This window comes from Anas acuta, chromosome 2, assembly GCF_963932015.1.
Source record: "Anas acuta chromosome 2, bAnaAcu1.1, whole genome shotgun sequence".
Lineage (NCBI taxonomy): Eukaryota > Metazoa > Chordata > Aves > Anseriformes > Anatidae > Anas > Anas acuta.
In genome coordinates, this window is record NC_088980.1 from 69,119,161 (window position 1) to 69,146,523 (window position 27,363).

The 27,363-nt window shown below is 44.2% G+C and overlaps 1 long non-coding RNA gene across 1 annotated transcript; it reads right to left on the bottom strand.

Annotated features, from left to right (window-relative positions):
* Positions 1-631: 631 nt before the first annotated feature.
* LOC137850576 (uncharacterized) lies at positions 632-27,147 on the bottom strand. The gene is made up of 3 exons (XR_011092643.1): positions 26,286-27,147; positions 5,268-5,552; positions 632-3,965 (listed from the first exon to the last, which is right to left on the bottom strand). It is a non-coding gene; the product is annotated as an uncharacterized lncRNA (long non-coding RNA).
* Positions 27,148-27,363: the final 216 nt, after the last annotated feature.

A 27,363-nucleotide genomic window follows, 5' to 3' on the forward strand; every position in this document is an offset into this window, starting at 1 on the left:
TTGAATACTGCACAGAGGGGGGTAATCACAATAACCACTCCTCTCGGTACAGGGGCTGTGCTCTGCTGATACAGCCCAGTCTGCTTCAGGCTCTTGATTTTCCTTGCTGCCAAAGCACACTGCTGGCTCATGTGTAGCTTATTGCTCATCAGCATCCTTAAGACCTTTTCTGCAGAGCTGTTGCAAGGAGCTATCCCATCCCAGTTGGAGAACTTCATAAGGTTCCTGGTGGCCCATTCCCCCAGCTGTCCAGGTCCCTCTGAGTGACAGCCCTGCCCTGAAGCATGATGACTGCTCTCCCCAGTTTGGTGTCAGCTGCAGACTTGCTGAGTGCAAGTTGTTGTTCAACCTACACATCACTAACAAAGATAATAAATCAGATACAAGCAGAGTTCTCTGGTATCTATTCTGGCATGTAAAGGCCTCCAAATACAACATAAACCCTTTAAGCTCAGCAAACAAGAGAGTTTTTTCAGTTTTTTACCCATCTATTAATCCATCTGTCCAGGCCAGAATGTTTCAGCTAGGATACAAAGATGCTGTGGGAGATCATGTCTAAAGCTAAGTTAAAGCCAAGGCAGATAACAACCACTGTTCTTCCTTATCAAAAAAAACAAAACAAAACAACAACAAAAAAAAAAAACAGGTTGGTCAAGCAGGGGGAGTTCCCACTCAATACTAGAGAAAATAAATCTGCCGTAAGAGTAAACACTGGAGCAGGTGCCCAGAGAGACTGTGGAATTTCCACCTCAGAGATACTCAAAACCCAACTCCCAGCTGGACAAAGCCCTGGGCAGCCTCTTCTACCTTGGACATGGGTGGGACAAGATACCTCTAGAGGTCTCACAAAGCCTACATGACCTGTGGTTCATGATTTAATCTTGGTAGATCCACGTTGGCCATTCCCAAGCACCCTCTTCTTGTTCATGTAACAAAGCATTCACCACTGTCCTTCATGGAGGTTTGATAGAAGCATGAACACCATACATGCCCTGGAATATTACTTATTCCAAAGGGCATAAAACCGCCTTCTTCATTATTCAGCAGCACACACACAATTCTAGCTGGCTCAGTGGAAATCCCGATACTTTTGCTTTTTGGATGCCTGAAGGCAATACTTTCCCTAGGATTTTTTTTTTTTTAAAAGGTAATTCTCACTGGATTGCTTTTAGGAGAAGGTGGAGGTGTCAGCATTGTTAAGCACTGTTTCAGTAATAGAAGAATAAGGGATATAGGTGTGCGTGTTAGTTATTTCCACATTCAAGCACATTAAAACATTAGAGTTCACCATAAATCTCCCAGAAAGAATACTGATGAAATACCTTCCCAAAATCTACCCTGTATTTTAGAATTTCCAAGGAATCATATGGAATCATATGAGACAACCTAATAGCTAAACTAACATTAGCAAGGAGAGGGGGGGAAAAAAAAAAAAAGCTAAGTTCTTAGGAATAAATGAAAAGTAAATTGATTCACAATTTATGATTCATGTTCATCATCCCATCATTCACAACCATATACATTGTAAAACTACCAAGCATCATCCTTAGGATACATGCAGAATATCATTGTGGTTCACTCCCTGTTTCACTCCTGGGCTCCATTGTCCATACCATATACATACTGGTTTTCCCCCAGGCTCCTGCACAGAGAAAGTCAATGAGCACCCTCCCAGAGGGCACAAAATTCCCAAGTCCTTGCTGCAAGGACACAAGATGCTCTACCAGATGGTAACTCAGATTTTTCTTCTCTAGGTGATCAGGGTTTACTTCCTCAGCAGCCCACTGATTACGTAGGTATGCTTTTAGCCTTGTCGTACAAAGATACACGTTTTGCTGTGTTGCTTCATCTAGAATAGATGAAGCTTTTTTTTTTTTTTTACAGGGCAGCTGGAAAGCTGCTCCAGGGGAAGCTGCTGAGCAGGCAGAGGACCTACAGCACTGAATGGCTGAAACCTTTGATTTTTCAGGAAGGGAAAACACAGTACTGCAAGGAGGTGATCAAAGAAACCTGCAGATATACCACAACTGGTCCTATTTTAAAGGGAGAACATGTGTTTCTTTTCTGGCTAGATGACTACCAGAAAGAGGCAGGGCCCACACGTGGTTGCACTGGACCATTACTAGACTCTCTGTCTGGGGTTGACTGCCCTGCTGTGGGTTCATTCAGGAGCTGTGCGTTAGCTCCGAACAGATACCAGGAGCAGCAAAACTCCAGCAGCAAGGAGTTAGCGTGGTCGGTGACCAAAATATGCTTCCAAGGTCCCGAGCAGGCTGGGGCAGCTCCGTGCTGATGTTGCGCTGCTGTCGTCACGCTGTCATTACCACCCAAGCTGGCTCCGTTGAAAGCAGCCCAGCCGAGTCCACCCCTGTTGCAGGTGCACCTCAGCTGCAGTGTGGGCACGCTCCGCCTGGCAGATGATAATCACGGAAGGGACGCATGATGTCAGCAATCCGTCCTGCCGCCGCCTCCCCACCCTCTGTAAGGATCTCGTGTCCCCAGTGTGGACACAGCTGCCGGAGTGAGTTTACGAGGAGCACGACAGGCCTGCAGCACCCTGCGTAGGTGCAGAGCAGGCCTTGAGGCCTCCCATCGAAGCATTCCAATGCTGCTGTAGCATCAGCCCGTCTCCACCAACGCCGTAATGACGGTACACCTGTGTCGGCTGGCTGGCTCCGTTTTAACCACTGCTCCAACCTACCTTGCTCTGAGCCAATTTTGTGGTGAAAATACTGTTTCCTCTACAATCCTCACGTCACCCCATAGTACCAGCAGGAGGTTTCCCTACAATCCTCTGTCATAAAACCTGATTTTCTGAATGTTCATGGGAGGCTGGGTCCTTCACATGTAGAGACACTGTCCTCTGTTTCATCACTTCTGAGAAACCTGTGGGATTTCCTGGATTCAGAGGATGTCTGTCAGGCTTCAGTACTGCATGCAGAGCTGCTTTAGAATAAATACACAAGTAAGAGCTAGAGGTCCCCCCGTGGTGGTGTTCTACATTGCTGCAGTCTCCTTTCTAGCTTCACATGTCCTCAAAAAGTTCAGGTTTTGCCTGTCAAATGGGCTGATGGATTTGTTCCATACATACTACTATACATTTCATACATAATAAAAATAAAAACATCCTGCTCCACAAGGACAACTGAGTTAATTCATTCATTCTTTGGTCTGCGTTTCCTTCCCCTTTCTCCCCTCTTTTTACAGACCTTGACACAGCTAAAAAATAATAATTAAAAAAAAAGCACCCAATTTATACTAACAGATTGGGAAAAAAAAAGTCCATTTCTGTGTAATAATTTTAATGGGAATAGCCCATCAAGGTTCTTGTTCTAACATGCACTGTATGATTTTTGCACCAGCAAACAAGTTTTTATCTAGCAGGCAGAACCTATTCAAAAGGTATTTCTTCTGCTGGGACTAGAGGCAGGAATGAGTCACGGCTGTTTAATACTCATGGAGTGCCCTGCCCCAAGGAGTGCCTCTGTTTTTCTCCCCTCCCTGTCTCGCGCTCTCTCTCTCAAGCCTTAATTGTCTTTAGTTATAAAGCTTTTGAGAAATCACTCTTAAAATTATGACTCCTGTTAAATTTAATTAGACATGAACTCTGGCCAGATGAGCAGGGATGGTTTCATAATTGTTTTTCTAGTTTAAAACACTAGGATTCCCTGACCACAGGAAGTTCAAAGGAACAGCAGCAAAAGAAAGAGATAACCTTCATTCTCAGGGAACACCAGCTTCACTTGGGATGCCAGCAAATTTATGACATGAGTTTGGCTTTAATTACAGCTGGGGTGGGGCCTCTCCCATCAATAAACAATGGGGTTTCTGCAGGCCTGAAGTTTGCAACAGCACAAGGCATTAAACATGAGCACTATGGCAGCACGCATTCAGTGTACTTCAGCAACTGCTTTCCCAGAAGCTGAGTATCGCCCCTAAAAGGGGGTGGTGTTGCCCCACGTGACCTATTTTGGAAACTGAGGTCAGATCATTTTAACAGGCAAAAATGTACTGATATTTACAGATTTACAAACCCAAAAGTCATTCAGATCTGCAATGCTTAAGAAAGCAAGGGAACTTTACAAAGACAATACATGATACATATAAAAAGGACAAAGTGAACTAATAATCTAAACCTACAATGGGGCAACAATAATTGCAAAATTGTGCCCTAAATGTCCTGTGGCTGAGTTCCCATTGACCCCCCTCCAAAGGTGGGCAGGGGTGGGGGACAATTTCTCACTCTGCAAATTTTTATTAAGCTGCTTCCTCACATAAAAGTAATTTCAAAGATGTGTAATTTTCTTATTTATTGAGCATCAACAGAGTATTTAGTGATGTATAAACATGCAGAGCAGAGTCTTTGCCTGAAGGTCACCGCAGTCTAGTCAAAATACAGCTAGAACAGATTCAGAAGAGCATAATAACTACATAACATAAACATTGATCATATAAGCAGACAAACATGGAGAAGATGGAGAAACATTTCAGATGCCACTGTTTAAAGGCTTCATGCATATACAGAGGGTTTTGGGAAAAAAAAAAAGATGAAGGTCATATGACTCGGTGTCAGGATGAATGCCAGTTTTGTTAGAAGGCATAAAGTTGGGATCTGTAAACACGCATGGCCTATGGTCGGGAGGGAATCTGGAGCAGGGCAAAAGCCAGATAAGAAAGGAATGTGTGAAGAGGTGTGGGGAGAGGGGGTCACACAGGGCATTGCCTGTGATGGCAGCAGACTCCAAACTGCACGGAGAGCGAGGAAAATCTGGAGAAGGAGTGTAACGGAGTCAGTGGGAGGAAGGGAGCCTGAACTGAACAGAGATGCATTTTGGATGAGCCATGATGGGAGGCAAGGACTTATGAGGATAACAGAAAAGAACTGTCTAATTTCTCCTACAAGTTTTAGCTGAATTCTGTTAAAGGAATATGTTTAATTCTTCTTTCAAAGATTTGAGAAAAGTGCATGGAATACAGAACTGCCCTCCCCTGACCTAATGAATAATCTCTCTTTATAATACCTGCGGGAAGAGGACAATAACTGCTCCCAGAAGGAGTAGAACAGTGTATCTATGCATGCAATGCTCATGCTTCGCTATGAATGTAATGTTAATTTAGCAGAGGGCAATTTGACCCCAAACTAAGGACTTAAACTTCAGTGAAGCTGTGCTACAGTGTAATACTTAGCAGTCAAAACCCAGTGCAAGTCAAAATTTCAGGGACAATGAAGATGTGGATAGACACATGGCTAAAAGCAGACTTTACACTTTACCTGAAAGAGCAATTTTCCCAGCTGAGGCTCTGGCTCAGATGCCCATGTGAGCTCCTTGAACCCTGCAAACATGCAGTTTGTGCCCCCAGCACAAGGGAGCAGACTGTTCATCCAGATGGGAACTGCCAGCACTGCAGCTGCAGCCGTCCTCGTCTGTAGTCTGTACCACGCAAGGAGCTGCTCTCCACTTCTTCTCATCTGTAAGAGTCCAAGTCAGCAAGCCACTGCCTCTCAGGAAAACTGTGAGCACAATCAAGTTGGATATGCCAGCGTAATGTGTCTGCAAGAGATGTAATAGAGAAATAATACTCTAAGTCACATTCCTTCCTGCATAATTGAAAAACAGCTGGCCATTTTCCACAAACTTTTAAAAGTCACAAGGAACTGCTTTGATAATATAATTGGTCCCTGGCACAAGGTAGACTGCATAATCTCACTTTGTGCATCTAATCTGCAATCAAACCTGTGTTTTGTGGCTGAGTTAGAAAGTAGCTTTTAGAAAGATGGGCAGTCACAATTCCACTTCAGATGATAGTGTGGCAAGGATGGTTATGAGCTTCAAGAGGAAAAATCATTTTTAAAGGCTCAATCTGGATTACAGATCCAAGAAATTGGTATCTTAACTTCACTCTGTCACCACATTCGTAAGCAGTGCAGAAATACCTCGGTCCTGTCCAGCTGTGGGCAGAGCAGAAGACTTGCTGGGAGAAGTGGTGTCCTGTATTGGACCATCTGGGAAGGCTCAGTTGGGAAAAAGACAAGACAGAGGGTTACAGAGTTGGAAAACTCGGTAACTTTCCAGCTATGACACTTGATCTGACAGAGTATTTTTAGTCTATTAAATCTTGGTTCCCTGCTACCCTTAAATCATCTCAACTACCACAGCTCTACCTCTGCATCCTGCATCTCACCTTGGAGAAGGGTGTACATTAAAAAAATGTCAACAAAAGAGAAAACCACAGCAAAATACCAAAGTATATTACACCTCCACTGTTTGGCTCACAGCCAGATAGCATGGTCTCGAGACCTGTTATTAAGCTTTGCGTAAGTAACAAACATTTGATCCTATACACATAAAATAATTCATACAAACAAGCAAGCATTGCTCTCATATGCATGCTGTCTCTCTCCTGACTTGCACGTGTAACACTGCAATGTATTACTTTCATAAAATATGCCTTTCATCTTGCTGCAGCTAAAAACAGATCCACAGTTACAAATTTTCCAGGCATCCTCCATCCCAGCAAAGCTGCCTCAACTGAGGATGACCGTGCCTTTCCCCTCCCCTCACAGCCATGGTTAACCATCACATCCTGAGGGAGTCCTGGCACATCAGAAAGCCAGCTCTTGCCAAGCTCACCTTTAGAGAAGAGGAGGGGTAAGACGAGGCACGGCCATGAGCCAGAAATCCTCACAGTGTTCCTCCAGCAATACAGTCCATCTGCCTCTGCAATAAAATAGCTCTGACCTAACGCAGCAGGATTTTCCATTGTGTTCATCATCCCTTCAGTGGAAAGTAAAATCCTACCTCTTCTGAACTCCTACATGAGCTGGAAATAGCTCATTGCTGGTGCACAGCCAGTCTCCTCTTGGTCAAGGGTGACGTGGAGAAAATGGTTTGACCTGGTCTCCTCTGATTAATATGAGGAAAGGAAATTAATTCCATCTTTCACAGCCTGTGAAGAAGTACTCCACACCTACAGCACCTGGGAAGACTTGCCACAAGATGAGGTACTGTCTGGCATCAGCCATGTATTCCTATATTTAAAGCTCAACTTAAATGCATTTCCACATTGCAGGCCTAATTTTCAGTGCTTCCATTTCTGCACAGCTGCACCAAGAGCTCCTGAGATGCAAAAGACCTGGTGACTAATTTCAGCGACTGACACACAACCTCAGTTTGTACAAACATGGAGTCTGGAGAAACAATTCATGGTGAAATAGGTTCATTGATTGCAAAATAGAATTTGTCACAGAAATCCATTTTGGGATCATAAGGTAACTACATTTCTGTGCTGCAGCCTGCTCAAGACAACTTACCTTCTTCTGACAGAATGAAGCATTTGTGGGGCCCTGGGTTGTGTCTGCCATCTTAACACATCTTGGAGAACTGCAAACTACAGGCAGACCCCCACCCCCAGTACTTGAAATAGAAATCCCTCAGTCCTTAATAAGCTGATTGGAGTTCTCACTAATTAAAAGGGATAAGATGGGAGGTAAGAATCTGTCCCTCTGCCTGCTCCTGCATCATCTGGGATAGCTGAGGGCCTTGTACCACTCCCCGGGGTCCTGCAGCCTGCCTGGGACGTGCACAGATGATGGTGTCTGTCTGCAGCCTGTGATCCTGGATCACAGAGCACATCAGTAAGGGTTCAACTCCACCTGCCAAACCAAATACCTCTTTTATTTAAATCCATTGATATCAGTGGCTGTGCACAAGGGATGCATTTGCTGCACTGCAGCTACTCACTGTATAGCAGAGACTGCTGTCTGCCAGTGTTGTGCGATTTTTTATGCCCTGGCTATGCGGGCCTCAGCCCACCTCTCTTATTTATCCAAATTCTGGAGCAACACTATTTAACATCAATACATAAAACAATACATAAAAGTAACACAGAGGGTCCAGATGTCCTGTCATCTAGCCTCAACACTCTCCATCCAACAGTGGTCTTCAGAAACAAATGTAGCTCAGACAAAAAAAAAAATATATATAATACAATACAATAAAGAATTTCAGAAAAAATCCTGCCGAATATGATTGTAACAGTGCATGAAAGAACTAAGAATTGGTTGGTGTGGAATAGTTTTCCTTTTCTCTTCTATACTAACAAGAAGTGATCTGGAAAAAATAATAATTGCCTGGACATCCATCTTTTGGTAGGAATCTTCCAGAACCTCTGGTAGGTGATGTTTGATGAGACAGAGAATAATCTTGCAAAGAAGGCATGAAAAGTAGGTGGCACCTATTAGTCTCCACATATTCCAAAATTTTATCTCAAAGCAGAAACTGTCCAAAGCTCTTTTCTTTGCACACTTAAGTGCAAAGGATTTTCAAGCAGACCAGTCAGCAGTTTTAATCTTCACTTTTGCAAGAAGCCACATCAATGTGCGAGTCAGGCACCCCTAGGACAAGCTATTTCCCATTTACTCTTTTCAAAGCTGCACTGGATCTGAGCTTTACAAAGGGCACACCCTTTTTCCGGAGTAGGAGAGGAGTTTACCTCTAGTATTCTTGATGCAGCTTCCAGCTCCCACAAGACTGTCCTAGTACTTAGCGATGGGTGTGGAAAGGCAGGTGGCTTCCACCCTCCCATCCCCTTGCTATCAATGAATTTTAAATGATTTGCTTGCTGTCACAGGTAGCAACATGTAGTCTGGACGGCTGCCTGGTTTTGTTCTGTAAGTGATGGTTGCTGGTAATTAGCAGTTAGCTGTACAGAAAACACGAGGTACTGTTTTTATGGGTCTAGCAAGCTGCAGACCACAATAAAGTCTGAAAATAACCCACACAGCCAACCACGTGTGTAAGTGGAGTACTTTCCACCCTCTGAACGCAAGGAAATGCCCTCTTTCCTCATCAGCAGTGGGTCCATCCCACTGTGGCATTGGACCAGAGTGCCAAAAACACTTACCTTTTCCTATTTTCACACCTTTGAGCTCCTCCCCACCATTGTCTTTAAGACTGAAAATGACTCCCCAACTTGGCAATCATGTTGACAATGAAAAATAAAAATAAAACAACAATGACCTCTGCAGCAATGAGGCTGGGTAAGAGCAGAGGGTGCAGTCACACATGGGACTTGTGAATATTATGGGAACATAACCTTTTGAGGGCAGGTTTTTTAAAAAAAAAAAAAAAAAAAGAAAGAAGGAAAAGAAAAGTATGTGCATGAGGCAATCGGATGAACAGAAATTGTAAGGGTAAGGTGAGGCCCAAGAAGAGGGGATGGGGGAACCGCTGTGACCTGCTGAGCATGCAGGTACTGGCAAGAGGCTCCACAGCAAGCACGGTAAGCTGGCTCTGATGTTAGAGGCCACTGAACATGCCACCGCTCACAGCAGAGTCTGAGCACAGCCAAAGGGTCAGAAGCTGTGACACGTCACTGAGGGCATGCCCTGGCAAAAGGGCAGCAAGCGCTTACAGTCCCGCACCAGCCCAGCAGACGCTGTGCATCCCAGGCTGCGGCAATCCCAAGCACAAATACAGGCTGGATGGAGAATGGACTGAGAGCAGCCCTGATAAGAAGGACCCAGGAGTGCTGGTGGATGAGAAGCTCAACATTAGTCAGCAATCTGCACTTGCAGCTCAGAAAGCCAGCCGTGTCCTGGGCTGCACCAAGAGGATTGTGGCCAGCAGGGTGAGGGAGGTGATTCTCCCCCTCTGCTCTGCTCTCGTGAGACCCCACCTGGAGCCCTGCATTCAGCCCTGGGGCCCCCAGCACAAGAAGGACATGAACCTATTAGATTGAGTGAGTCCAGAAGAAGACAGGCTGTGAAGACAGGCTGAGGAAATTGGAGTTGTTCAGCCTGAAGAAGATAAGGCTCCAGGGAGACCTTACAGAAGCCTTCACATACCTACATGTGGCCTGCAGGAAAGCTGGGGAGGGACTCTGTGTCAGGGAGTGCAGTGATAGGACAAAGGAGAATGGCTTTAAACTTAAAGAGGGTACATTTAGATTAGATATAAGGAAGAAATTCTATACTCAGAGGGTGGTGAGGCACTGGCACAGGTTGCCAAGAGAAGCTGTGAATGCCCCATCCCTGGAAGTGTTCAACGCCAGGCCGGATGGGGCTTTGGGCAGCCTGGTCTGGTGGGAAGTGAAGTGTCCTTGCCCATGGCAGGAGAGTTGGAACTAGGTGGTCTTTAAGGTGCCTTCCAACCCAAACCATTCTGTAATTCTGTCCTCTGAAGAGAGTTCAGATACCATAGGTCTAGCAGGAGTGGTATCTTTGCCGAGGGATAGAAGTAAAGAATTTGGGGTTTTATGATCTTTTACCCCACTTTCCCCTATTCATTTATCAGAGTAAGAATTGTACGAGAATAATCTGTGACTATTATCCATCCACCTTGTTATTGATTTAGAGGAGGCTTTTGAAAGATGACATAGTGGTGTAGGATCATAAACCTTTTTTTTTTTTCATGCAATTTACAGTAACTCAGACAGACACTTAGAAAGCCTCCACCTAGCAACAAGGGATACGGGTTCATAGTAAAGCTGAGAGCTCAGAGAGCTCCAGCAGAAGGAACCTCCTGAAGTCCAAAGGGCAAAGCGCTTAACTTCATTCTGCTGAGATATATAGTTCAACAAGAAAATCCTACCTGTCAAAGGACATTAGGGAATAAAAGGGGAACCCTTCTATTCATGAGACATTGTTTCCCACTTTCTATAAAAGGAGAGGGGCAGCCAGCAACTGCTCCGTGCCCTCAAGTCTGTGGCAGAGCAAGGAGCCGAAGCCATTCTGCTGAAATCAGAGCATCAGGCTTCAATCATGGGATTTATTTGTTCCTTCTCTAAGTAAGCACAAACACCTTATTTACATGACCCCAGCATGTTTGAGCATATACAAAGGCTTCTGCAAATTGGACCTGTGATCATACCCAGGCCATACTGAACTGCTATGAACTCCCCAGCAAGCCCCACATTAGTGTATGCAATGTGATAAGGCATCAGCAGTAGCAGATCATAACTCCTTTGCAGAAGCAGCCACTCTTAGCCAGCTGCCCAGTGATGCTCTGATTACCTCACTGCTAGTACAAAATTGTTTCATTTAACATGAAATTACACAGAACAATTGTTCCTGCTGAGGTTAGGCTGTGTTTAAAACACAATAATTAAAAAACTTTCCACATCCTGCGTACCTATTAAAACACTCTAATTGTACCTGCTGGGGAGAGAGCCTTTGCAGAGAAATCCTTTGGTATCAGCAAAAGAGTGTGAAACTCAGCCCCTTTTCTGGCCATCACTGGGAGTAGCTGCAGCCCCAGTGATTAATGCAGCTGCTGGGTTACAAGGAAAACGCTCCATCTGACTGTCCTCTGACTCAGCCATAAACAAACCTGCTTTATCTCTCATTCTCCAGCCCTTGCTCCTAGCTCCACATCAGCAAAGGAACGCATGGGACAAGATGAAAGATTCAGGCCAGGGTTTTTATTAGCATACCATGGCAGGGAAAGGGCAGGGAGCTCAGGGATGGGCTCACTGACCAACCCGTATGCCCTACCTGATGCCAGGGAACATAGTATGAAACAACACGGTGCATGGCCTTTGATGGTGTGACAAGCTGCTATCTGTTGATGCCTCCTGCCAACAAGCGTCATCCCTGAGCGCTGTTCTCAGACGTGCCCAGGTTTCAGTCCTGTGTTTCTCCTGACCATGCCCTTCCCATCACATGGCACACAATCAGTGCAGGGAGCACACAAAGCTCCCTGCTGCCTAGTGCAAGCAAGGCCTTTAAAAACCAAACCCACCTTTTCCTTCCTCTCAAAGCACAGCTTTGTCAATGGTTCAGCTGCAAACGGGCTGAAGGGATGTTTGGAGACCAGCTGTGTATGCAGGGTGGCTGCAGCCACCCCGGCACTGCCTCACAGGCATTGTGCCCTTGCTGGGTTTTACCACCCATCAGGCCATATCACTTAACACCTCTACCAAAAGCTTGTCATTTCCAACAACTTTGTGATAGCCTATCACTTGGTTTTAACTTATTAATGCCTTGCCAGAAACCTGCTCATACATCTCTCTTACTCTGCCATGTAATAAGGCAGTACTTTATCAGGCAGTTGCAATGCACATGCAATTTATGGCAGCTGAGGAGCAGGCCAAACTACATTTATAGTTCCACTACTTTTCTTTATTACTGTGTGTTTTTCCATGTATTGTGTGTTTTCCCTGAAAAGACAATATTATCCAGGCAAACAATACTGATAGTGATCAAAGAATAATGCTTTGTATCATGAAAAGATAAAAGGTAGACATTGTCCCTTGCCTGTTGAGATTATGAGAGAAGCAGACAGTGAACAGGGAAGGAGGAAAAACCCACATGGTCACTGTAATGCCCAGATTTTGCAAATAAAGCTGCCTAGCTTTATTTCTCTTAAATGTTTGTTTGTGGGTTTTTTTGTTTGTTTTTTGCTTTTTTTTTTTTTCCCACTAACATATTACATTTTTGTGTGGACAAATATATGCTTCTAAAACTCATCCTGACCTGCTAGGTCAGGTTGCCAATAAAGCAGTGCTATCTTCCACCTGGGTAAGGACTGCATCTCTGGCCAGCTTCAGGAGGGTCCAGCCCTTTCTGCTGCAAGACCCAAGACCCTGAACCACTACCCTCAAGTGTGCTCAGGACACTGCTTTGACAAGCCCAGCCCTGCCCTCTCCTTTTGACTCCTTTTCCCCGCTGGTGCAAAATGGCAAGCAGCAGCTCCCTGCTGGATTTCCTGAATTATCTCCTACATTTTTGTACCTGAAAGCATGGTCAGGGAAGGTGCTGAGCCATTCTCTCTTGAGGCTTTTTGTGGCCCAGCTCCCGCCAGGTCCCAGATGAACAGCATCCTGAATAGCAGTGCGTGGGAGCACCAATATGTCTTCCTTTCCCCCACATGGTGCTTATCACAGCTACCAAGCTCATACACCCTTTGGGGAGCAGGTTGCCTCCCAGTAAGCTGCTCTGCAGCTGAAAGGGACCCCAAACTTGTTCAAAGACATTAGACTTTGCTACAGTGCAAAACTACATATTCAAAAATGTACGAATGAAGGAGCAAGCCCTGCTGCATCTTCCAGTCACCTGTGTTCTTATCACTGAAATGGAGCTACAGGGACATGCTCTTCTCCCTTGGTGGTGGGATTTGGTGAAGCCAACGGCGCCAGCAGCCAGCTCCAGCAGGGATCTATCTGCTGCCTGCAAGAGGCATGGGAACCCCTCCAGTTGCTTCCTCCCCACCAGTCTTCAGAGGAGAAGCATGGTAAGAGGTGAGAAGCCACAGATGTTTTTTTCTTTTTTTAAAAGACAGTTCTTCTTTTCAAAGACCAAGGAGTATCACTGCAGGCAATGGCTGGAACTTAATCCAGTTCTCAGGCTGATTCCTGTCTCTACATCCATGGCAGGTGTAGTATTATGGACTGAGAAGCGGAGTTGCAGTAGCTCAGACAGGAACAAGCTTATCTAATGAGAAATGTAAGGCTGGCCCAACCACCTCAGCATCCAGACTCCACTGGGTATTCAAGGGCACATACCTAGAGAGTCACTTAGGTGCAAGGCAAGCAGAGAGCAACACCTCCCCAGATCTTTCTTCAGCATCCACTGAACTTTAAGGCACATACTAGAATGACTGATTTGACTTGGATGTAATGGATTTCCTTTCATAAATTTATTCACTCCTTTTCTGTGTAAAACTTTAGACATACTGTGAATAAGTATCAACATTCATTTCTTTTAAACTTTGCCTTTTGCTAGACCTTGCATTAAATGACACAGTAAACCTTCATTCCTCATCCACTTTCTCCTTTTTTCGAGGTGTAGACTGCCATCTTACACCTCTTTTCCATGCTGATGCATCCTAGGCCATCAAAGAAATTCTCAGAGTGGCTATTCTGTACTCCTCATCGCACCAAATGCATTTCAATCTACTTTCTCCAGTTTGTTTTTGATATAGAGAGCCCAGACCCATGGACATACACTGTGACATATTGACACCATCCTTTCTGTTCTCATCTTTCATAAGGCTTTTTTTTTTTTCTTTTAAAATGAGGATTGAGCATATTTCACATCTCAGTTACAAACTTAGAACTCCTTCCTGAGTGGCAACCACCAACTTGGTCTCCATTACTGTACCTAGCATGGGGATTATTTCCCCCTTCCTCATCAGGTGCCTCACCTTGCACTTATCTGTACTGTATTTTAACTTGACATTTCCACAGCTAGTCAGCATCACAAAGTTGTTCTGCAGCTCTCTACAATCAACCCTCAACCTTCTCATCCTCATACTTAAGCATCCCCTGCAGATCTTTCTCACCCTCTCCCAGACCATTTATGTTGAACAGCACAGACTCACAGGAGACTCCACTGATGAACTTCCCTCCATGGCCATGCTTCTCCATCCGCTTTTCCTTCCCCAAAGGCTGACATCTCTTATAGCACTTGGTGAAGGCTTCTTGAATTCCACTAATTCTTTAATTACCATTGCACTAATCTTCCCTTTAACTGGCTTCATTCTCTTCATAATTACACTGTGCGGGTATTTATGGCTGTAAAGGACATAAGGGACAACGGATTCACCATAGTGGCTATAAACCTTATGATCTACACTTCACCCAACCGCTAACTTGTGTTAGAAAGCAAACCTACATCCACACATGCACATCACTTCCAAGTTCAACGAGGCTCTTCACAGAAGCCCACACGCTGCTCCTGGAGGACTCGTTCTGACAATTCTGCTGGTGTTGAATATGCCAGTGATGAGTGCTGCTCCTGTGTGACTGAAACAAAGTCTGCTCCGCTCATTCATTGTCACTATTAAGTGATTTCTGTAATTATAGCACCAGACCTCATCTCTTCCCCAGAGCAACCAATGAGCAGAGCAGTGGTGGCTGACATGCTGTGGCATGGCCCTCTCCCAGGGGGGGCCTGGCCTTCACCATCCTGAAGGCATTAAAATTTCAGGACCGATTACTGCTCAACCCCCAACACCAGCTGCAAGGGGATACCAGGCAGAACCACAGAAGAAATGTTTCTATGATCTGGTGAGAAATGCTCATCTTCTGCAAGGATTAGGGCACTCAGTGCCTGCACAGAGTCCACATGGAAACGACAGGCTCTCCAGCCATGGAAAGGTTATCAGGTTTAGGAAAGGTCAGAGGAACATTAATGCCCAAGAAATACACGAGAGACATGCAGATTCCACACACCCTCCTCCCCACTACTCAAGAGTTTGCAAATATACATCTTTGTGTTAAGTACATACCCCTACACACTTATTATCAGGTCGCGAATGTTACTGTGGGACAGATCTTCATTAATAAATTTAAATTTGTTAGAGTACTATATACTGCTTCCTCTCAAAAATGCGAACTCTCACACTAAATGCATTTGCAGGCATTTTTCTTCTTGAATACTTCCATATTTGTGCCAAGACTGTTGAATTTTGTAAATGTGTTAATATTACTTATATTATCTTCAATTTTCAGATAGAGAAAATATCAAAAGAGATTTTAATTGTCTAGATACTCATAGCTAGATACACTCCACATACTAGACTTAGGAGGTCTGCATTAATAAGCTGTGGTTGTAAGGAGGACATTTATGGCACATTTTTACACAGAATCATTTTCACTAAGAGAAGTTTTCTTCTTACAGTTATTCAAAAGTTGGAAAAATACCATCTGTTTTCGTTAAAATTAAGAAATATGGTATTAAGCCCTCCTTTAATATCCCCACATTAATGCATGACTGCCCATGTCTTTCTGTGACACTAGTCATACTCAATATTACTATATCAAGTAACTATTACTATTCAACTAATAGTTAAGTAGAACTTTGGGGAACCTTGGTAATATTGATACTAAATGTTGGTTTGATGTATATTTACACAGACACACTCCATCGCCAACAACTATTACAGTGGCTTAAACTTTCCTGATACACAGTTGGGACGTTCCAGATAGCTAAGAGAGAGCAGTGGATAGTAGACAGGATTCCTACTCTAAAATCATTGTTTCTGCAGGGTTTCACCCCTACCCAGGGCTTTGAAGGACTGCTGCCTTCAAATCATCGAGATCAAATGGATGCTAATGAATATGCCCTGTTAATCCAGCCCTGAGCTCTCCCAAGAATAGCTTTTTGTATTTGTATTTTGGAATTCCTCACATGGGCTTTGGAACAGCAGCCCTCTGTGAATCTTCCTGTCATCTCCCAGTAACTCACTACGAAAAGGAAACCACCAGGGAAGACTGGAGCTCAGACATTTTGGGGAGTTAGAGCCTTCTATCTTTTAATAAAAGAATAAATGGAAGAAAAAAAAAAAAAAAAGCCTACCAAGAAGTACCATAAGACAAACAATCCCTTTTTTTTTTTTTTCCCCCCCCTCAACTGGCTTTAATCTCTGCCTCTCAGTGGCGATGGCTCACTGTGGTGGTCCCAGAGCCGATGCTGTACACGAAGCAGCCGCAGCTCAGAGCTCAGTAAATCACTCCCAGACCCAAATTGGCCACAGATGCACAGCCGGCTCACCCAGCAGCACACAGGACAGTAACACTCAGGAAGCGACTTCAATTTCATCAGCTGAGGTAGCTTGGGTGACGCCTGTGCTTCAGGCGCTGTGCTGGCTTCTGTTGCAGCCAAAAAAAAAAAAAAGCTGCTGAGCACAGACAAATCACGAAACAGAGATTAAAAAGTAGCTGAGCTGACGCATGTGCTTTGTATATCATCTCCTTTCAAGTAAGATTCGATCCAAACTCCTCAGGCTTCAAATGATGGATTAGGGACGTGATTTGTTTTTTCCTCCATTAAAAAGAAAAAAAAAAAAAATCCTCAATGTATTTTCTGAAAGGTGCAGCTTAAAGTGATGTGTGCACACCCAAAAACAGAGAAAGCGCCATGCTCCAAGTTGCATAAAGATTCGAGACTTCTTTTTTTATTTTTTTTTAAGAGATGTGCTTTTTTGTATTGCTCACAAATCACATACATAGATGATAGCTTTGTGTCATTTTACCACAGATGACCAACGTTTGCCAATAGAATGCACAGAAGCAAATGGGTAAGATACTTGGCCATCCCTGATATTGGAGAGTTCAGCACCCTGTGCACCATCACTCTTTCACTTCCCTGAAACTGATACGAGCACATGTGCAGCATCTCAAAAATTAAAAGGTTTCTCAAGCTGCAGGGAATGGAGAAGGGCACTTAATGTCTTTCCAGAGTCCGCTCTGCCTGATCACAGCCATTCTGCAACTTCCAGAGCAGCAAGGCAACACAGCCATGCTTTGCAAGGAGCCTGAGTTCTGTAACTAGTTTTCACACTACTTAAATCAGAGCAAAATGCAGACAGTTGTTTTTACTTATGGTGTTTTACAAACAAGCAGAACGCTTGCAAATTGCCCACCAGCTGAGGGGCAAGGGAGCTGCGGGACAGCCTGGCAGTACCTCCTGCACACTCTGCGCCACATACCAGGGCACGGCCTGGGGACGGACGCCAACCAGAGCTTTCAGCATGCATAGAATTTAGGACTCTAACACTTCCCGCAGAGCCTGCTGCACACTGAGCATCAGCACCATAGGAAAAAACAAAATGCAACAAAACCAGGAAGAAATTAAAAAGTAAAAAGAGGTTCTGCAGACCCAAAGGTCTCTCCCATGGTTTGTGCTCAGGGTTTCCAGAGGAGCAGCCACCACCAGTACCAAATGGCAACAGCAAGTACAAGGCAATTTGGGATTCAAAGAGGTTATTGTGCCAGAGGCAAAGTGGAAGTCATTGCTTTAGAAACGGCAAAGCCTCTGCTCTCCTGAACTGAGAGCAACAGCAGAGGAAAGAGGCAACACCAAGTAAGCTGGGCTTTACTAAAACAATTTGTTTGGGTTTTTACATCAGCTTGCCTGCACCTGTCAGGGAGAAACCATCAGCTCTGTATAATCACAGAGATCTGGAGGGCAGTTCCTTGAGGATCATCCATCACACCCTGGTCTGGAGGAGTTTTAAAAAGTTGTAATAAACACAGTGCAAGTAAGCGAAGGCTAGAATGTGAGATCAAAAGGTTTACCCGGCGTGCCTTGCTGTGGGAATGAGGCGCGCAGCTGTGTACATGAAAGGGTTACACCCAAAAAATGAATACGATTGCCAACCAGGGTGGAAAGAAATTATGTTTACAATTGCAAAGCCTCATGCTTCCATCATCAGGTGTTACAGAACAGGAATTTTTCCCTGCAAAAATTTCCAATTACCTTCCTTGGCTTTTTTTTCCAAGTAGTTTCCTTTCTTATTATTCGGTTGGAATGTTCTTTTCTACACTACTGCTTCCATGCTAACCAAGTGAACTGGATGCCAGTTCAGACAGGATCATAATGGGAAAAAAAAAACATGTTTGCTCTAATTCAGGTTAAATGTTTCAGCTTTATTCCCTTCTCCCCTACCCCCCACCCCACCAAAAAAAAAAAAAAAAAAAAAAGACAACAACAATTGTCTTATAGGGATGGCTGATATTTTGAGGTTTGAGAAGCTTAGGATTGGGCCTTCCAGAAGGAAGTGCTTGGCACTGCAAAGAAGAGTTAGAAAGAAGAAAAAGAAAGGAGCCACCACAAAGTCCTTTGGGCTTTGAGCACGTCACTGAAGAATAGACAAGGACTTTGCTGACCCTGGAGGCCATTTGCTGGGAGGGAACTCAAACTCTTCCTATTACGAGATAAGGTTAAGAAAATCAGCAATAAACAGCTGCATTGAAATACTACTACTAATAATACAGTATTCTGCTTTCCTGGGATGGTTTGAAAGCTTGCTGTATTTTTATTGGACTTTCCAGTGATGTCAGTTTGAGGCAGGGCTTAGACAAGTAATTGCTGAAGGGCGAGTCTAAAAAGGGTGTAATTAGTGCAGGGAGTGTCTGATGTGGGAAAATGGCATTCCGGCGTGAGGGAGAGCCAGGGCCGGCCTGTTCTGGGTCCCAGTGCACTCACAGATACCGGAGGAGGAGCACTCCTGGCCCAGCGCAGTTAGCTACAGCCATGCAACACCACTGACCTCAGTTATTCTTCACCAATTACTCAGGCAGCAACAATTTAACATCAAGCACTGCTCACTGTCACAGAGCTGGGAATGCCAGTACGGCTTAAACCTTTAGGATGCACAGCCCTCGAGTTATTGCATCAGGCGATGGTTGCAAAACAGACAATTGCTGACTTCAGGAAGGCTGCATGGGTGTAACTGAGAACAGAATTTGGCCAGTAGCATTTGTATGGGTTTCACTGTGACTTGCAAGAGGGACGCAGAAGAATCCCCATTTTGAAACAGCAGAGGAAGCACTACCTCCACAGCTGCCCATCTCCTGCCCACAGTTCCTCCTCTCATGAAAGAGATCCCAGATGTCAATCAATACATCTGTCCTCCTCTAAACCTCTTTTTTACAGTCACTTCTCTCACAAATGACAGCTACCAAACTGGAGCTCTAAGTATTTTGTACCAGAGGTCACTTGTGGCCCCAAACCACACTGCTGCTCCCAGCCATGCCCATCTAGCCATGTGCTTCATTCAGCTTTTGGGTCCTGCCACTGGCAAAGGCTGGAAGAGCTCTGCAGCTTTTTCTTTCAAACATGTCAATACAGCATTGTGATCCCTGACCCATTGGCCACAATTGCATGAATGCAGATGTTTGGGCATCACAGACTCATCCAAAGCTCAAGTAGCTCAGTCACCATGCCTTGTGAAGCCTGATGGACGCTGCCAGATCCAGCAGCCTGGGAGTCGCTCAGTGATGCAAGGCTACAGCTCCCCTGGGAGTGCTTCACGGCATAAATCAGCAGCGTATCATGCTGCCCAAGCACACCTAGGGTGGACTCCGTTACATCAGCAAACAATCACTCTCAGTGCTGGGATGGTAAAGCCACTCCTAACGAGCTACAGTTTTGATGTGCTTGCCATTAGCTTCCTTCCCACAGAAGCCTTTTCATCTTTTGTCCGTGCCATCCCTTACGTACAAAGCAAGCTGTCAGAAGACAGCACTCTCTTGAGGCTTTTGCAAGAGCTGCCGTGTTGGTCAGAGACCTTATATCACTTCACTGTCCTGACCGACACAACTAGAGATAGCAAAGAGCAGCAGTGAGGAGCTGGCTCAAGTCTGAAGGTGCTCTTATCATGCATTTCTACTTAACAGCCTGAAGGCATGCGTGCTGATAGCGCAGTGCATGCTGACAGCTCTGTGCAATCTATATAATTTTCTCCCTCACTTGCCCCCTTTTCTTTCTGTGCAAACCATAGAATAATTTCTCCTGGCTGCATAAAAGTCAGTGCCAATAACAGGTACTTTCAGGCCTCAATGAAAACATGCTTTCTTTTCACTTAAACCTCGTCACCAAACTCATTTCGTTACTCTCAGCTCCCATTTCTAACTCCTCTGGCATCTCAAAGCAAGAGAACAGCACACCACCCAGGCTCACCAACTGTCAATAAAATGTACTCATTAAACATGTTTCAAAGCCATATACAGAGCAAAGTAAACACAGATATTGTTAATCCAATACAAACTGTAATCCTTTAATTCTGCACAGTGCAATCCATAGGCAGCCACAGGGTACGTAGGCTCTTTTAACAGGGAGTCCACCAATTACGCTGGTTGGTCACAGAAAGCTGACTTCTCATTTCTATTTAAGTGGAAATCACTTTGCAGTAGCGTCTATGGGCATTGCAACTGGTTTCCCCAAATGAAAAAGAAGAGAAGGAGTTCCTGGCTCACCTGTGGGAGGGGAAATAGCCCATAAAACATGTTTGACAAGGACTTGCTAATATCTTAGGAAAGTTTTAAATTTGTCTAAGTACCTGGGAAGGCTTGGACTGAAGTCAGATTCAAATTGGTTTTGACTCTCTAAAATAACAAAATTCATTTTTTTTTTTTTTTTCAAAATAAATATAAGTAACTCCATTGCAGGGTGGAGTTTGATGTACTTTGAGGAAAAAAACAGGGTTTTTCACTCATAGTTCAGCATTATGCACATGACAGATGTTAATGCACATACTTTGGGTGATTTAAGGAGGTCATTAAAAACAGGGTATTTTCTTCCTTTTCAGTCTTTCTTAGTCTTACAGGCAGTACTAATCACTGAAAAAATAAAACTGCATAACTGACTCTTCAGAACTGTTCCTCTTTTGAGTGCTTTAATAACAACTTTGAAGGAACTACTTATTTTCTCCTGCTGTTCCAATACTAACATGTCAGAATAGCAGAAATGTGACATATTCAGAAAACTATGTCCCTGTCACCCCTACTCAGATATGAACTAGTCAGGCCTATTTTAATCCAGCATGGCTCTCAACTCCCATTAGTTGCACCAGGAGTCAAGCTTTTAGCAGGATTAAGCCCTTGGTCTGGTCCCTACCCATCCCCAACAATGAATTGCACCCTGTGCTGCACTGATGCTCCTGATGTCATGGAGGCAAGTCACTGCAAATCTGCCACCTCAGCCACATACCCTCACGGGGAGTGGCTTTTCAAACAAGTCAAAACGGCCCTGAAAAGTGTCTCCAGCTCTCCCTGCTGTTTCTGTGGTTTGCCTCTCAAGTAGCCGGTGTTTAGTCTATGGTGATGGCGAGGAGCTGAGGTCAGGTTGGACCAACAAAGGGTAACTAGAAAGCACTCCAAGCATTGCAGATAGACCAGTGACAACGTGCAAAACAAGTGATGGTGCAGAAGATGCTGGAGGAACACAAAATGGCAGCCCCTACTTCAACTGTTCTTTCCCCTCTAGCTTTTCCCATCCAGACTGTTGCTCCATCACTCAAGCTATCACCAAATCTCCAAGGAAGAACTGTTTCTCATATTCACCACTATTACAACAAAACAAGTTATATAAAGTGTGTTTCGTGCAATATGATATTGCCTCCTTACATTTCCTTGAGGGCCCAAATTTTTGACAAACCTGAGGTCTACCATCCATAGTAGTAGCTCTCAAGTCTCACACAAAGGCTAATTTGTAGCCCAAAGAGACACAACGCTCCACAACATGTGCAAACTTGTACTCAGCAAGCTCACACGCATCAGGGGACTGCAGAATGAGAAGTCTGATGAGGACGAAGGACAAACAACTCCTCAAATTTCTATTCTAACCAGAAGTATAAGAGCATCAAGAGCAACATCTTATTCTAAACACACAAATTAGGCCAAATTTGTCTTTTCAACAGCAACAGTCAGCAAACCCTCTGCATTTCTAGTCAGCATCAGGCTTCACCTATTCCTGCCAACTCACAGCTCTCGAAGATCTGAGTATTCCACCCATCATTGGTGCCACGCAGACCACAACTGGTATGCTTACCACCTCAGAGCAAACCTTACCCCAAAAGTCTCAACACATCTGACCTCACCTCAACACTCAGTCCTTACCAGATCTAGTGAGAAGCCTGTTTACCCAGCCCACCCTCTCCTACTTTGACTATTTATAGGCTAAAAGCAACATTACTAATATGATGAGTTTAACTCATGTATCCTACAAACACCAACCTGCATGTTGAAGAATCCATGAAGAAATTAATTTTCAGACTTGGATGTCAAGATTCCTAGCCAAAATGCTGGTAACAGATCTGAAGCATCTCCCTGCCTGGAACATGGGGTACACATCAAACTTCCAGGGCCAGGGTTCAGATTAGGTAATGGTGTGAAAAGCAAGGCTGAAGAAATGGAATGCTAAGTAAACCTTCTGTCTCCAGGCATCCCGCAGACCTTCTAGAAGCTAGCCATGAACCAAGCTTTCTGTCTTCATATTTCCACCTTAGCCCAGCACTAATGGCGACAGAAGGGTCAGAGTCCATCTGTCATCTTGCTGTGTAACAACCCCATATAAACACATCTTAAAAAAAAAAAAAAAAAAAAAAAGCCAAAACAAACACACAAAAACACAACCAAAACCAAACACCAAGCCACACTGCCTACTGTCTTTGCTGCTCAACAATCTCAGCCTCATGGCCTCTGCAACCTGCAAAGCAGACATGGATCTCTGGGCTAGATTAGAGAGAGAGTGTCTTAAATCCAATGCTGTAGGCTAGGTCAACATTCTTGCTTAGGAGAGCTTACAGGTCCACACAGGCTGCAGAGATCAGAAGCAGGTTGTTGCACGTCAGGAAGAAGGGCCAAACTTTTTTTTCTTTCATTTCTTTGAAAATAAACAACCCATAGGCAGAGAAAAAAGAGCAACTTAAACTGCATTTAGAGCTAGTGCTTATGGCAAAGCAGTTGCTATCTGTTGCATTACACAAAAGAATGTAGATTATGCCCATGAATTTGGACAGCTGCAGAGTGGCATCTGCACAATTTTTTAGATTTTTACCATGAGTTTTCATACATACAAGAAGAAAAAAAGTCTGCTGCATTTTTGTTGTGTACTGTCTAAAATCCCATCCCAAAGCCATCATTAATACCATAGCTGTAGCCATGCCTGGCCCAGGACAAATTACGTCCCTATCACCTTTGTAAGCATAAAACTTTACTCAGGAACTGCAAATCCAGGAGAATAAAAATCTAGGTGCCATGTACAGATCCACTAACGTTTGTAGAAATGTCATTAGCATTCTTCATGGAGCCTTAGCAGAGTTTCTAACATCGTCTGAGCAACTTACTTCTCCCTCTAGAGGATATGAAAATGAACACAAGGAAAATACAATTATGTCAAGACCAGGAAAGTAATGAGACACTAAGGCAGAGGTCAGTGCTTTTGCTTTCAAAGTCTAGTAGTGTTTTACAAGGACCAACATTACAACTATAAAAATAGTAAGTTAAAGACTTACGGTTGTTGTTTTTTGTTTTTTTTTTTTTACAGCTATGCCCTAGAAAGTTAGAAATAGTTTAAATACAATAAGCTAAATGAGAATTTATCTGTGAAGCTCTTTACCAAGCAATGTTTTAAAGCTCATTCAGAGTAACAGAAATATTTCTGTAAGTGCCCCATTCACTCACTGAGCATCCAAATCCTTCCCCTTTTGTAATGTAGGGAGATGGAGACAGGCAGGTCCACATAATCAGACATGAGACCCCTATACCCTTCCTGGCCCTCGTGGTCCTTCTTCATCTGCAAGCAGTCCCAGGAAAGAGTCCTACAGGTAAAGGAAATGCAGAGACAAAGCACCTGCCACATTCTGCATCAGTGCCTCATATTTACAGTATCCCATCCAAATTGCCTGCACAATTCTACAGGAGAAAATGGCAGGTAAAAAATTGAGCTACAGAACCAGGTATATGTCTTTGTTAAAAAAAAAAAATTGGTCAAATATTTGTGGAATCTATTTCCTGCAGCCTTACTGTCAGAAACATCTCAACTAGCTCTGAACAAAAACTGCAGGGCACATCAGACCTCAAAACAGTGGCCTCGCTTCTTTTATATCTTGAGAGACTGTAGGTGTGACTCCCGTCTGAGCACACATGCCAAAAGCAAGCATGCATCTCAGCTCCAGAGGCCTGCCACAGCTAGTTTGGCATTGTTTAATCAAAATATTTCAGCACAGAAATGAAAACCCTCTAAGCAGACATATCCTTACATGTAAAGCTGGTTTTACTGGCTTCATTGTGGGGAAACGAAATCCAGAAACTTCCACCTTCCAATCCTTCTGTTGCTACATATTATAAGCTCTACAGTGTGGGAGAAGCAACATATTAATACCAGAGTAAGTTGAGACCAGCCTGGTGCAGTCCTCAGAACTGCAATGAAGTCTGACAATAACAGCTCAGAGTGCAAATTGGCCATACAGCATTTCAGAAAGATGCAAGAGGAGGGGGAGAGGAAAACTCCAATACCTCAGAGATGAACTTTTACAGAACATAAGACACCTGCTGAGAGCATTTCCCTCCTTGTCCTCCCCTCCCATACTTCTCCCACTGCGTCCCAGTAACTGACTGGTAGATAGGACTACTTTGGAATGTCCTAAGATAGGACTAATTGCTTTTTTACACGCTTATCTTTGATAGCTCAGTTGTAAATATTCCCACTGTGCATAGTTAAGCTTTCAAATATCACTAAATCTTTTGGCCACAAATTCCCAGAAATGCATCTTTCCAAGTATCTGACCTGTGTCTGAGAATCTGATGTCTTTCACATGTTCAGTCTGTTTAAAAATAAAGTTTAAAAGCTAAAGGCACCTCAAATTAGAGGGCTAATTGTCAACCTTTGCTTACCTGCACTGGTGCAGCCTGCCCCCAGGTAAAGCACCTTCTCTTACCTGTTTTAAACCAGCCCTTCATTCGTTTAAGTTACTTCCCCTTAACTACTATTTGCAGAGTTTGGTGAATAATATCTCCATGTCCACTTTCTCTACAGTTTTCTTTTTTTTTTTTTTTTTTTTTTAACCTCTTGCTTTGTTTTCTCCTCTCCAAACTGATGAACTGTCTCTCCTCATGAGGCAGCTGCTCCATCACCTTGACCACACTCTTCCCTGTACCACCACCACGATGCAGAAACCAGAGCCACACACAGCACCCAACACGAAGGTGCATGGAGGCTTGGCGAAGCAGCAGAATGGTGCTCTCCGTCCCATTCCCCATTCTTCCTGATGACACCAGAAGGTTGATCCTCTGATCTCAGGACTGCCAAAGGTGATGCCACCACACACTCCCCATGCAGTGGCTGTCCCATCCCATGCACAGTGCTATGCTAAGGGAGAAAAGCGTGCTTTGTGTGTCCATGTTCTGACCAGAACTAAATACCAGCTTTAAAATTTGGTCAGACAATGCTTTTTGCTGGTTAGAATCTTATTTACTATTCTTCCCCCTAATAATACTTCCTTAATTTAAAATACAATATTGTTTTCAAATTATTATTATTATTTTTTTTTTTTTTTACTTGTGGCTTTGTTTTCATAACTGGTACTTTAGAAGTTTAGTGTTCATATTTTAGCCAGAAAGGAATATTAAAGCAGTTTACAGTTAACTATGCTCTTTTGCAGCTGTAAAAATTCATACTGATTGTCTGACAGAATTGGACTCCCCTCCATTTTCAGAGAGCACAGATAACAGAACATTCATACTTTGAAAAATATGTCAGACAATATATAATCTTGTTTGCAGAAGTGTTCCCAAAGCCATGGTGACAAAGTAGCTGAGTTTATGTCATGACCGAAATACAGATGTTCTTGTTCAAAAGGGGAGAAAAAAAACTCATCTGTATGCTACATTTTGACACTTCAAAACCCAGTGAGCAATGGAGCGGAGGAGGAACAGGTTTGCAGTCAACAGAAAGGAATTCTCACTGTCTCAGGAATAGTTATCACATCCTCACCACTGCTGTAACCCATCTCAGTCATCTGCAGGAGCCACAGCCCAACAGCTATCCCATGACCAACCTCTCCAGGGTCCGTCCATTTGTGCTGCTCCACTGCGGTGTGACACTTGAAATAACAAACAAGAGATCCCAGAAACCATCAGTAAGTCCAATATCAATGGTGCATGTGTGTGTAAGGATAAAGATGCAGCACTAGCTTGAGTTGCTTGCGTCTCAGTTCTTCTTATAAGAGGTATGGGCATTCCTGCCCTAGCAATGCTCCACCTGCACACATGCCATCCATAAACATGTTACTATGGCAAATGCAAGATGAGCAGGCCTTTTCAGATCCTAGTATTTAGTAAAACAAAGAACTATCAAATATTGATGTCTACAGAGGATAGCTGAATATCCTATGCTACTTTGAACCTCAAGGCTTTTTCTTTAGCACAGGACCCAAAGTCATGTTCCCCCACCTGCTACCAGACAGATGCCCTTCAGTAGTTCTGACCCTAATGTGTTTGTTAATGACCATTCTCCCACTTCAGGGTTCACCAGAAAGATGTCTCATCTCATGGTCATGGCCCGAAGTGCTCCTGGCTCACCTGTTTCCTGCCTCACTTCTTCATGTCTCAAGCCTGCAATAGCCAGGACACGGCACCTGAGCTCACAGCCTGCCCCACTAAGTGCGTACCCAGCTGTAACAGCTATCTTCAAGCCACCTGCACTTGCAAAACATGGGCTTTTCTGGCATGTTCCACCACAGGTGCTTTGTGAACAGCTTGACTGCATAAGGGTGCCCTAGAGAAAAACACCTGAGGCAGACAGCCAGCTTTGCATAGCCTGCACAGACAGTCCTGCCGCACATCCCTGCGAGCAAGGCTCCTAAATGGCTGATTCAGGCCCACCTCCGTGCCACAGGACGGCTGGAGCTGGGCAAACCCGATCAGGCTGTGCCGCACAGCCCAGAGGGAAGACAAGGCTGTATGAGCTGTGTTTCCTCTTCCCTCAGGCATAGATCACAGCAGCCTCCTTTTTCTGAAGCACCTCCTCAGGTACAGGAGGCAAAGGCCCCTGTGGGACACATGCGCTGGGTCAGTGGCTCCCAGGCCCAATGCCAAAAATGCGTACCTACCCTTAGCCTCACAGCGCTCAGCCCC